This window comes from Lactuca virosa, chromosome 9 (assembly GCF_052849685.1).
Source record: "Lactuca virosa cultivar CGN04683 chromosome 9, Lactuca_virosa_CGN04683_v6, whole genome shotgun sequence".
Lineage (NCBI taxonomy): Eukaryota > Viridiplantae > Streptophyta > Magnoliopsida > Asterales > Asteraceae > Lactuca > Lactuca virosa.
This window is the reverse complement of record NC_136434.1, coordinates 237,558,547-237,571,802: the sequence shown is the minus strand read 5'-3', so window position 1 is coordinate 237,571,802 and position 13,256 is coordinate 237,558,547.

Below are 13,256 nucleotides of genomic sequence, written 5' to 3'. Positions count from 1 at the left end.
GGGTTCATAACTTAAACAATTAATTAAATGGTTTTAATTTTGAGTTTAATAATTGGAATTATGATGTTTTGTTGAATAGTTCAAATTAACTCTTATGGACTTTATTAATAGTTACTTAAAGCGTTTAATTAAAAGAGTATTATTAAATCCATAAATATATGGTTTGAGTTTAATTAAATTAAAAGTCTAGTTTAATTAATAGATTAAACCATCAAGTATATTATATGTATAAGAGCAAGTCGTCTTACCATTAGTAGGCCTCATTCACGAATCCGATCTATAAGGGGGGTATAAGGTTGTTGCCTATAAAATGGCAGCTTAATGGGTGTCCACTCTCACCCACCGCTTCCTTGACTGGTGGAGGGTCGTTAGCCGAACAGGTAGGACAAGGACTATAATTCTCCCTTCATTAAAAGTATTAATGATAAATACTAAGTAACTAAACCTTTTATTAATTCCCAATCTTAGTTACTTAGGAAAATGTGAATAAGGTGCTAATCCATGAAATTACACTTTGCACTTTGTTTAAACCGTTAGTGGAGTGTGTGTGGTTAACCGGCACACTAACCTGGATTTAACAAAGTAGGCAAAGGGTAACTTAATATTTATCATAGTATCGGTGGAGCTCGTGTGGTTAACCGGCACATCGATTGAGGGGTAAATATTAAGGGTACCAAGTATATTTGCATGGTTACTTCACACCTTGTTTTGTGATCATCGGCATCCCAGTCACAAAACCTGAAGGGCACACTCGAGATTGAAACATGCCATTGAAAAGTTCAATGAATCTCAAAAGATCTAGGAGTTTCAAATCCAAGTAAAAAACCTAATTAAATACATTTCGTTTATCTTGGTGGAAATTGGTGAATCGTCATTCACCTACCTTCAAATATTTTATAGCTTGGATTACGGCATCCCTCTTCCAAGTTATAAAATAGTTTGTTGGGTCCTAGCCTTAATATATCATATTGGGTGTTATATTAAGGACTTAAATCAACTTTACGTGAATTTCTCCCATTGTTGATGTCTGGTTTAGACAACAATGATCTTCCCAAACCAAGCTTTCCTAATGAATATGACTTCCCGAGTTTGGCTCATGGAAGTCATACTTCTCTTCCTCCACCTCCTCCAATTATTCTCCCTAACCCACAAGTTCAAGGTCACTCAAGCCCTAATGGCAAGCAAGGTCTATGTGTGATCACATCTTAGAGATGAAGTCACATATTGACAAGCCGAGAGAGTTGGGTGTCAAAGTCTTGAGAAAGTTGGATGTTCAATCACTTTCTAAGTCACATAGTGAGTTCCTTTGGGACTACTATGAAACAGACTATGACATGAACCTTAATGATCATATCTATTTGCTTGGTGTTGCTGAATCAGCAATGATTTGGAACGATAGTAAAGCAAATTTGATTAGAAGATCAACTTCCCAAAAACTTTATGGACAGTGACAATGGTGACACTAGAAATCCAGAAAAAGCATTCTCTTCCCAATGGAAAGGGATTGACCACAGTCAACCCGGTTGACCAAATGGTAAAGAGAAAGGCTAAGTCTGAGATAGTCCCATTACCAAAGGGTCCATATGTTTATTTTGCCAAAGGAAGGGGCATTGATTGCAAAGCTGCCAAATTTACCTAAGGATGTTAAAGTCAATAAGTTTGACTCTACATCAGGTAGAGCCCATTATCTAACTCTGTTAAGTTCTATTCTAAGATCCTCATTACATGATGTGACTGGGTCACATGTTGATGTTTTAAGAATCAAAGAATAGAGAGAAATCTTAAAGGAAGTATATGCTGATTCTGATCGCGAAGGTGGATTTCTATCGCATCAGAATTTTGAGCAGTTGCTTAAGAAGTTATGATATATTGCTAAGGAATAGATAACAACAATTTTCCATGTGGATTGTAAGGATAAGTTTTTCCGTAAAGTTTTAAAATAAAAGAAAATTGTTTAATTTTATTTATTTGAAGTATCCTTACAATGACATTTGTGGAAAATTTTTGCTTATATGATTCCACTGACAGCAATATTGGAAAATGGATTTGATTCTTTCATTTGTGGTAGTGTCTAAATTTACCAAATCAGGAAAGTTCCTCATCACCCAAGTTTTAATTGGACCGAAACTTGGAATCATGCAAGTTGAATAGTATGATGAATGAGAACTTTCAAGCATTGGAAAATCAAGACTAATTACTTGTTTACATGGATGTGTGAGTTAAGTGAAGGACTAAAGGGATCGAGTACACATTCTTGTGCACTGGTCATGTCCACCACAAAGCTCGTTAAGACTATTTGATTTACTAAAGTTTAGTAAATATGGTTATACTTACAAGTTTAAGTATAATTCTGAAACATTGGAAAAGTCTCGATGTATGGCAGAACGAAAGAGAAGAATCAAATTAGGCAGAAAGATAAAAGTTTCTCAAATCTGAAAAGATGGGAGAGTACTTTAGTATCTTGTTTGTAATCATCTTAATGATTTAGAAATCATATCACAATTAGTTCTCTAAAGTTCATCTTAGTGCATTCTTATGACTAAGAAGAGGAGTCATGAATTGTTGAAATGGTTAGATCAGGAAGATGAGTCATACTTCGTTCCAAAACAATTCTTAGAGTCATACTCCAATATTGTAACTTGAGTGACATATCTTAAAGAAAGGTTTAAAACACTTGTCAAATGTAAGAGTAAAAGTGTCCTACTCTTGTATATTTGAAAATGGTAAGTTGTGATGTTTTGGATAAAACAAAGACCAACTAAGGCCAATTGTGTGAAGTGTTTGTCTTGATAAAGAATCCGCACTATCTCTTGAATATTTGGCAAGATAGTCTTATATGTCAAGAGGATAGTGGGAGTCTTAAAGATCCTAAAAAGAATTTCAAGAACTAATCAAGAATAAAAAACCTGTAGTTTAACACTAGAACACGACGTGAGGTTTATAACCTATCGTGTTGACATATTTCTATTTCTGTGCCCATTCCAGTTAAAGTTGGCTTTGCATATGAGTTCTTAGAGTTCTCAGTTGGTTGCATAACAACTTGGAAGCAATGGCAGGCCCTTGAGCTGCCAGGTGGTAAGAAATTAAGATTGAGTCCAGTCCATATGTGTTTGGATTTGTCATTATCCTTGTCTTGTGACTATGGTTTTGACGATTCACATGGATAAGAACACATACACCATAAAATCTAAGGGTCATAAGGTTTCTCTCCGATTCATGAAAATGATGGTGAGGAAACCCTTCCACCAAGTAGATTTGAAGCAGATGGCAAAAGGTCTAAACACTTGAGACTATGATTACGACATCCCTTTTCATAGTTCTGAAATTGTTTAGACACACATGCATGCTATCTAAGGAAAGGTGTATGATTTTGATAAAGTCTTATCAAAGCAATGTAGTATCGGAAATCTGAATTTTGGTAAGAATGTCAATAAATTATTGACTTCTAGAGGTCCAACTGTTTTCTGGATACATGTCAAAGCTAGTGGGAGCATAAGTGTTTTGCTAATAATCATCATGTTAGTGGGAGCATGATAATTATGATAAGTATTGCAAGTTAGCAATGTTAATTATAGAAAACAAAAGTTTCAATTCGTGAGGTTGCAGGGGTTGAAAAAGTTGTTTTGCTATAATTAAGGGAGAGGAAATTATACTTCATTTCAATTCTAAAAAGCTTAGATTGAGTTTATAATCATTCTAAAGAGCTTATATTGAGATTTTAATCACCTTTAGTCAAGAATATAAATATATGAATTTCATGTTGGATTGGCTCAACTTAAGAAAATTCTATATATTGCATTCTCAAATTCGATTATGATTACGGCATCCCTTTTCATAGTCAAATTTTGAGAATATGGCAAACAAAAAATAATTATTATGGCAAAAGACTGGTCTAGAACCATGTCTTTATGTGAAACATCATGAATCGTGTCCCATTTACTTTGGGTACAAGATCGATTACATGTGCTATAATATTTATCCTTTCTGAATTTTCCAAATGCCTTGGGGCATTAAGGAGAACAATGTCTAGAATTGGATATGACTAAAGTGATTAAGCAATTGTCGAGGACAATCTAAGGTTTACCAAAGATTGGTTGCTCAAGGACAGTGGGAAGTATACTGTTAATATTGGAAGGACCATATTGACATAGTCTGAAAAGAGGCAACTCTTGTTCAGAAGTGGTAGTCAAAATGAGAATATGGAATTGTCTCCATAGGTGGAAGTTATCTGTGTAAGATTAGAAAACTTAATGCAAGAAGCATGTCCAAAGCAATGTACTTTGAATATGAGACTTAGTTTCCATGGAGTTGATCTCCACTGGAATACCTTATAATGACTGTTGACAAGTCTTTGTGACTTTGTACATATTCATTACAGGAGGGTCAGTGCATATAAGTTTAAAATCTAAACAGATTTCGATAAATGATAGGAATTTGGAATTCTTACATTTAAGACAAGGATTTGGGAGTGTGAAATTAGAATCATTGAAATTATGTTCAATTGGTTTATTTCACAAAGTAAGGATCATAGACAAACATAGAGTGCATACTTGGTGTATGGCAAAGCTATTGTTTAAGAAAAACATAGTGTACATGCTTGGAGCATGGGACAACTAGTGTTTTTAATTCAAGTATAAAGTTGATAAAACCGAAACAATGAATAATGAGTAATCAGTATGGTGATAAATAAAAGTGTTTATTTATATTCATAGGGTTTGATACCATATTTGATTCATTTATCCTTGTGTTTCACTTTGCATATTTTGACTTCCAGAATAACTAAGTCGCTCTTCCTGAATGATTAAGTTATTCAAACCATCCACAGTCGGTCATATGTTGGAAGTAGATATGAATCAAGACTGTCATGGGTTGGTTTGTAGAGGTCCAAGTTGGTGGACAAAGTGGTGCTACAACACTCATGAGTGCTCATAAGTTCTGAGTATTGGATTCAACCCGCGCTCATTTGAATCACTTCATGGATTTTATCACGAGTGATCATGAGACGATAATATCTTATATTCTTAAAACCTAGAGATATGAGTTGTTACTATGAGTTGGTTATACATTGATTGCACGAAAACGCATTGGTAACTCGATGTTGTAAAACGTGCCTTTGTGTATGATTCAACAAGTAGTAGAACAAGCCATATGAGTCGAAGTTTATCCATTCCTTTTACCTTCGGGATAAAAGCGATATCTGTGGGCCCCTCGATGATTTAGCGATGACACATGTGAGTGCTTGGCCAAGCCAGGACTGATTTGATTTGTTCAATCAGTTAGTCATCATAAATCGAAAATCGGGAAACAACAAATGGACAGAGAGAATGATTATAATCCATGTCTCAGTCCATATGATATCTAGAATGGAGGAATATATGATCCCTTATCTAATGGACAAGTCATTGACAAGGTCAGAGTTCGACTGCGGCTTTAAGAGCTACGATTGCCAGTTAGGTTTTGAAGTCATACTCAATAATAGTTTTAGACTTATCCAAGTGGGAGACTGTTGGATTAATGTCTAAGTCCATAACTATATTTGGTATGTACTTGACCCGACCCGGCATGGTCCATTTGGGTTGCACTTCACCGGCATAATTTATATGGATAGTCTTTTGAGAATAGTATATTTATGATTTATATTAATATATTATAAGTTCTAATATATTAATATGGAATCATATTATTTAATTAGTATTGATCAAGAATTAATTTAGAATTAATTAAGTGATCAAAAAGAACTAATTAAATATGGACTCTTATATATATGGAATGGGCCAAGTTCATTTAGGTTGGGCTAAGCTTTCATGGATGGTCCATGGAGCTTTTAACCCATGGATCCTATGTAAATGAAAGGTCATGGGTATTAGGGTTTACATGGATGTAACCCTAATCCTCCATAATATATAAATGGGTCCTTGGCTCACAAAATTGGCACAAGTGTGAAAATAAGAGTGGGCCGATTTTAGTGTGCATACATATTCTCTCAAGTTCTTCCAAGGTGTTTTGGTGATTTGTGATTCCATTTGAGGCTTCCACACTATTGGGGCTAAGCTCTTAAAGCTTGAAGACATCAAGCTACATCAAAAGGTATGTCATCTAACTAGAACTTTGTAGTATAGGTGCTTCATAATATGCTAGTTAGGATGAAACCTTGGAATAGTTAATATTTGCATGTATAATAGAGAAAACATAGATCCAAGGTTTATAGGGTTGCATGTACACCATAGGAGTGTTAGAATGCTCAAAACCCAACAATAACCGTATTATTTTAAAATTCAGAGTACGAAAAATAAATGTGAAAACACTGGGGAATGCACGCCGCGCCATCAAGCCGGGCCCTTGCCCTTTTCAATAGAAGTACCTGAAACATTCAATACAACTGTAAGCACAAGCTTAGTGAGTTTCCCACAACACACGAATCATATAATCACATAATACAATGCACACATATAAACATATAAGTTTGCCATGGACTCCCTCCATGGTCTTCATTGGAATGCCATGGGCTACCCCTAGGGTCTTATATCCATGAGCCATGGGCTCCTCCCATGGTCTTGCCAGATGTCATGGGCTCCCCCATGGTCTACACATAAATCCATATATAAATCCAATAGCAAACAAATACATGTTCCAATATAAATCATCTCATAACCATTAATGGGCCGGCCTTGGTGCCTTCGACCCATGAGTGTGGTGAGAACACTCACCTCAGTCTGCTGAACACAAAAGTTGCTCGTCTAATAGTCCGAAACCACACACTGAACAATGATATAATTAAACCTAAATTAGAATTATAGCACAACCTAATCAAAGATTCTAAACACTTAAGCCTAAGCCCATCCATAATGACCCAAAAGTCTTCCTTTTGCTAATGGGCCTAAGATCCAAGATAAAATCATTAATGGGTCGCATGGCCCAATAAGGCCCAATCAAAACAAATATGGCCCAAAATACAATATCAGCCCAAAACTCTAAAAGGGGACTGGGTCGAAAGTTGAATAAGGCCCAATAAGCTTACAAGCCCAAAACAAGGCCCAAACCCATCTGAGTGCGTACGCCCTATGTACCACTCCAGTACGCTCAGCGTACTAGCCCCTTAAGCAGTACGCGCTGCATACACGATACTACGCACGTCGTACAAGCCATACATGCATAATCGACCATTAGGTACGTAATACTTTGGATTTTAACGTCAAACTTTAGATCTGAGTCCATTAAGATGTCCTAAGGCATAAAGTTGGCAACTTTATGCCCTTGCATGACATGAGTGACCCTTATACTTCATGCTTCTCATTAAGACCTCTTTTAAGACCTTGAACTTATGCATGGGATCAAAACAACCTCTAAGATAGCACCTTTATGCATTAAACATGCTCAAAGAGCTTGGATCTAGCAAACCTAATCTCTAGAGTTGCTCAACTCACAAGAGAAGGTCCAAAAGCCAAAAAGGGACTCCATAACAAAACCCTAGCTCAAACAATCAAAAGAGATGACAAGGTCATGACTTTATACCTCCAGAAGTTCCTCAAGATGAACTAGATGTAGGATCTAGAAGATCAATGACACCCAAGGCTTGATCACCACCTTCTCCTTCTTGAATGCACTATAAAATGGCCACCAACACACTTCTAAGCTCAAGAATCACACTCTAAAGGAAATTTGAGGTTAAGGGACGAAATGGGGCTATGGAGGCTGATTAGGGTTTAGTCCAAAAGCCATAAGGACGTTTATATAGGTCTCAAACCCAAAAATTAGGGTTTTCGTGTTCAGTCACGTACGCTCCCGGTAACCATTGGTATGCCCAGCGTACGTGTCGAACCTTCGCGATCCACCCAACCTTAGTATGCTAAGCGTACTCCTTAAGTACGCCCAACGTACTAAAGGACCAACTTCTATAATAACTTTCTTGCTAGGGGTAAGAAGTGTAAATACCAGAATCCCGACCGTTACAAGATCTAAATCTAAGAGCTGAAGGCCTTGACTTAATGAATTAAGTCAAAAAAATAAATTGTAACATTTTGTTTATTAATAAATAAATAGATAAAATTAATAAATGAACAGTAGCCCTAAATGCGGAATAATTTAGCAAGGTGTTGGTTTTGGGGGTTAAAAAGTCATAATTGAGAGTTTGGGGGTTAAAATGTAATTTCCGGATTAATTTGTAAAGAATTTTGATGGTTGAGGGCTGTTTAGTAAATTATGGGTTTAATTTGAAAGGATTTTTTAAGACAGGGGCTGCTTGGTAATTATTAGGACTTATTATGAAAGGAATTATGGAAGCAAGGGCTAAAAGGTAAATTTTGGATTTAAATTGAAAATGAATATGGTGAGGAGGGACTGAACTTGTAAAAATGCTTAAATGTTTGAAAGAGAAACACGGGTTAAACCCGTTATCCCTTCCCCACTCATTCCTTGATGGGAACCCTAAACCTAGATCGTATACTCCAGCCACCACTACCATGGGAGTCCTACTTCAGCCGCCGCCATTTTTCCTTGTCGGTGAAGTCAAGATTATGAGGCCGAGCCGACCGCCACCTTTCTACTTGTTACGTTGTCGAGTGCCGCCATCCACAACCCCGCTGCTGGACGTCGCGGGCAGCCGGAAGAGCACCGAGGCCGGATTCGTGAGCTGTGATCGGCGAGTTGCAGGACGTGAGCAACCAGGGAAATTCCGGTAAGCCTAACCGTCATCTCTATCTTCTCTCCATCGTCCCTCATGGTGTTTGACGTCGTGTATGCCATTTCTGCCGTCGGTGGTCTTTGGCCACTGATCTCATCGATTCCGGCGACGTCGGCCACTTAGGAGGTGGCCGGATGTTTATGTTTTCAAGTATATATGTTGTTTATTGTGGTCTTGGAGTTGTTTGCGCAATATATGGTCGGAAAACCCACCACCACCACCTCAAGGTGGTGGCTGCCGCCTCCTGTCACTGTTTACTGTCACCTGTCACCGCGTGGGTGGCTGTGAGGGTGTCAATAGATGTGTGTGAGTGTGTTTCATCCTTGTTGAGATATTTATTAGGTGTTTTGGGCCGGAAAAAAACCATGGAAAACCCCCACCACCACCGTGAGGTGGTGGTTGCCGCCGTGAACCGCCGTCGACCACCACTGCCCAAGGTGGCAGTGGATGGTGTTCGACGTAGTAAAACCCTAATTGGCCCAATAGCTTAATTTTGGATTTAATTGGCACGTCCTTGGGTTAGAAAACCTAATTAGGGTTTCAAAAACCCTAATTTTGGAAGATGTTAGTTTTGGATTGCCGGGACCCCTGATTGGACTAGTGGATTGAAGTATGACTTATTCCCAATTACACTGTATGATTGAACTAGTAGATTGGTGGACTTTACGGATCAAGTCCTTAAAATGGGTTAAGTGTTTCTAATTAACCCTAATCGTCATTTCATGTGAGAAACCCTAATTTTGGTTGGGCCTTGAGTTGGGCCTTTATGTTGGGCTTTGGTGATTGGGATACTGATGGGCCATCCAAGAAAAAGTATACGGACTATAATATTTGGATTGGGCTTTAGGATAAGGCCCATTGGAAAGGCTTAGGCCCAATTTGGAAAATTGGGCCATAGATGGGCCATAACTGGGCCTTGATGACTATGAGACATTGGAACATCAGAATGCCAAGTGTTTGGACTAGAATAAATGGTTGGGTCTTAAGTTAAGACCATGTAGAGATTTGGGCCCAATTTAGAATATTGGGCCATATGTTGGGCTTTGGTTCATTGTTTGACTTTTGGGCCTTCAGAGAATGAGTTTGGGCCTTGGTCTTGGACCAAGCTAGGTTAGGGGTAAAATGGTCCTTTTACCCCAAGTGTAGGTTTATGGTTATGTATTGAAACCCAAATGGTTAATTGGGTTTTGTTTTGATGTTGACAGTTCAGGAATCTGTCAGCCAGCAGCCAGAGATTTATTCGCGGGACTTCAGCAGTTTGAGGTGAGTTTTCCTCTAGTAGGAACGGGTTGAAGGCACCACTTTCGGCCCGTTTATGTATGTTAGTGTTGATAGGTTTTATACAAACAATCCTATGTGTGCATGCAACCCTAATTGGATCTACGTTTTCACTATAAGACATACAACTATATGAACACATAATAAACCCTAGCATGCTTCTATAATTTTCGAAAATCATATAGAAGTGTAGAAGACATACCTTTGTTGTTATATTGCAATAACAACTAGTTTCCTTGATCTCTTGAACTCTTGAAAGCAAGCACCACAATTGTAGTGCCTCTAATGGCTCACAAACACCTTGAAGCAAGAAGGCAATTAAGAGAGAGAGGGGAAGGATGCTAATTTCGGCCCTAGGGTTTTCCTTGGAATCAAGTCGCCTAAAATTGAAGCATAGGGCATCTATTTATACTGTAGGGTGCTAGGGTTTCAGTCTAAACCCTAATGGATAGCTTAGCCACCAAGCAGCCCAAGGAACCTTCTGGAATGAGGCCCTTGGACGAAAATATGATGATCCCTCATCATAATTTCGTTCCCCCTTAGTCCATAAGGTTTCCCAGCCCAAAGCTCAACTATCACACATTTGACAGTTTATACCCCTTTATTTAATTAATCTCTTTTAGTCACCAAATTAATTCCTAATTAATTTATGACTAATACTAATTAAATAAATATGATTTCTCCTTTAATATATTATTCTTATAATATATTAATAAACCATAATATCTTCTCTCTCATATCAAATTACCTTGTCAAGTTGCTTTGGTGAAGGCAACCCAAAAGGACCATGCACACTCGGGTCAAGTACATACCAAATATAGTTACGGACTTAGACACTAATCCAACAGTCTCCCACTTGGATAAGTCTAGTAACCACATCTCACATATGACTTCCGTATCCGATTAGCAATCGTAGCTTTCAATAGCCGCTGTCAACTCTGACCAATAATCTGTCCTTCAGATAAGGGATCGTATAATCCTCTGTTCTAGATATCATGCTAACAATACTTATTGTTTAGCATTTTATTTCTTGATCTCTGATTTGTTCGACATAGAACTTAGTTGAACACATCAACTTCATCCTGACCGGGCCCGGCACATAAGTCAAACCAAATCATCAAGTGGCCAAGATATCGCTTTTATTCTCATAGAATAAAAGGAACAGAAAAACGTCGACTAATATGCCTTTATCATTTACTAGTTAAAGCACACACAATAATGCGTTTTATAACATCAAGTTACTGATGCGTTTTCGCATTATCAATGTATAATCAACTAGCAACCAATAACCATATCTCTAGGTTTAAAGATTATATGATATTATCATCTTGCGATCACTTGTGATAACATTCATGAAGTGATACCAGCAAGTGTGGGTCTATTCCAATGCTCAATACAAATTTCATAAGCACTCATAAACTTTGCAGCAAACCTTTGCTATGTCTAAAACTTTTCAGACAATCTACAAACAAATTTATGACAATCTTCCTTCATATCTACTTCCAACATATGAACGATTGTGGACTGTTCGAATAATCTTATTATTCAGGAAGTCAAAACATGCAAAATTGAAACAATAGATAAATAATCAACACAAGATAGAAGCTTTCTTATAAATAACACACCTTTATTTAATCATCAAATGTTGAATACATGATCATCCATTACAAGTTTCCTACCTATCTAATCTAAACTGATATCGTCCTTCAGCCCTACGCTCCTAGCGTGCTGCAAATGTTTAACCCTACTCAGTCCCTTCGTGAGGGGATCTGCTGGGTTATCTTCTGACGATACCCTCTTCACAACGAGGAGTCCCTCTTCTACTCGATGTCTAATAAAATGGTATTTCCTGTCGATATGACGAGATCTGCCATGATCCCTTGGTTCCTTGGTTAAGGCAACCGCTCCTTCATTATCACAGAAAATTTCCATGGGCTCTTTTATGGATGGCACAACTCCAAGGTCTCCAATGAAGTTCTTCAACCATATAGCCTCCTTTGACGCCTCGCTCGCCGCAATGTACTCTGATTCGCACGTTGAATCAGCTACGGTTTCTTGCTTGGAACTTTTCCAAGTCACTGCTCCTCCATTCAGGGTAAAGACCCAGCCCGACTGCGATCGGTAATTATCCCGATCTGTCTGGAAACTAGCGTCACTGTACCCTCGCACCCTTAAGTCATCACTCCCACCCAGGACTAGACACCATTCCTTAGTCCTTCGTAGGTACTTAAGAATATTCTTGACAGCAATCCAATGTGCCCTACCAGGATTCCCTTGATATCTGCTGACCATGCTCAAAGCGAAAGCCACATCAGGGTGAGTACAGGTCATAGCGTACATAATTGAGCCAACTGCGGAAGCGTAAGGTACTCAGCTCATATCAGCTATTTCTGCCTCTGTACTCGGGCTCTGAGTCTTACTCAGTTTGGTATTGCATTGGATTGGTAACTCCCCTTTCTTGGAATTTTCCATACTATAACGTTTTAGTACCCTTTCCAAGTATGTATCCTGACTGAGTCCTATCAGTCTCTTACTTCTGTCTCTCACTATCCTTATTCCCAGAATATATGCAGCCTCTCCGAGGTCCTTCATAGCGAAACACTTCCCAAGCCAGGACTTGACCTCCTGCAATGTTGGGATGTCGTTTCCTATGAGTAGTATGTCATCGACATACAATACGAGGAAGCTCACTATACTTCCACTGGCCTTGACATATACACATGACTCATCTTCATTTCGCAGAAAGCCAAACTCTTTGACCTTCTCGTCAAAACAAAGATTCCATCTGCGAGACGCTTGCTTTAATCCATAAATGGATTTCTCAAGCTTGCACACTCTATTTGGATGCTTTGCATCGACAAAACCCTCTGGCTGATTCATGTAAACATCCTCAGCCAACTTCCCATTTAGGAAAGCGGTTTTTACGTCCATCTGCCAAATTTCATAATCATGAAACGCAGCTATCGCAAGCATTACCCTAATAGACTTTATTTTCGCAACTGGTGAGAAGGTCTCATCATAGTCAACTCCAGGAGTTTGAGTAAAGCCCTTCGTGACCAATCGCGCTTTATAAGTGTGCACTTTCCCATCCATGTCTGTCTTCTTCTTGAAGATCCACTTGCACCCGACCGTCTTACGACCTGGCACATTGTCAACCAAATTCCAAACTTGGTTGTCATACATGGACTGAATCTCGCTATCCATTGCCTCTTTCCATTTAACATACTCTGGGCATGGCATGGCTTCCTTGTAGCTGTTAGGTTCGTCCAGATTTACTAGTGTACTATCACTAATAAAC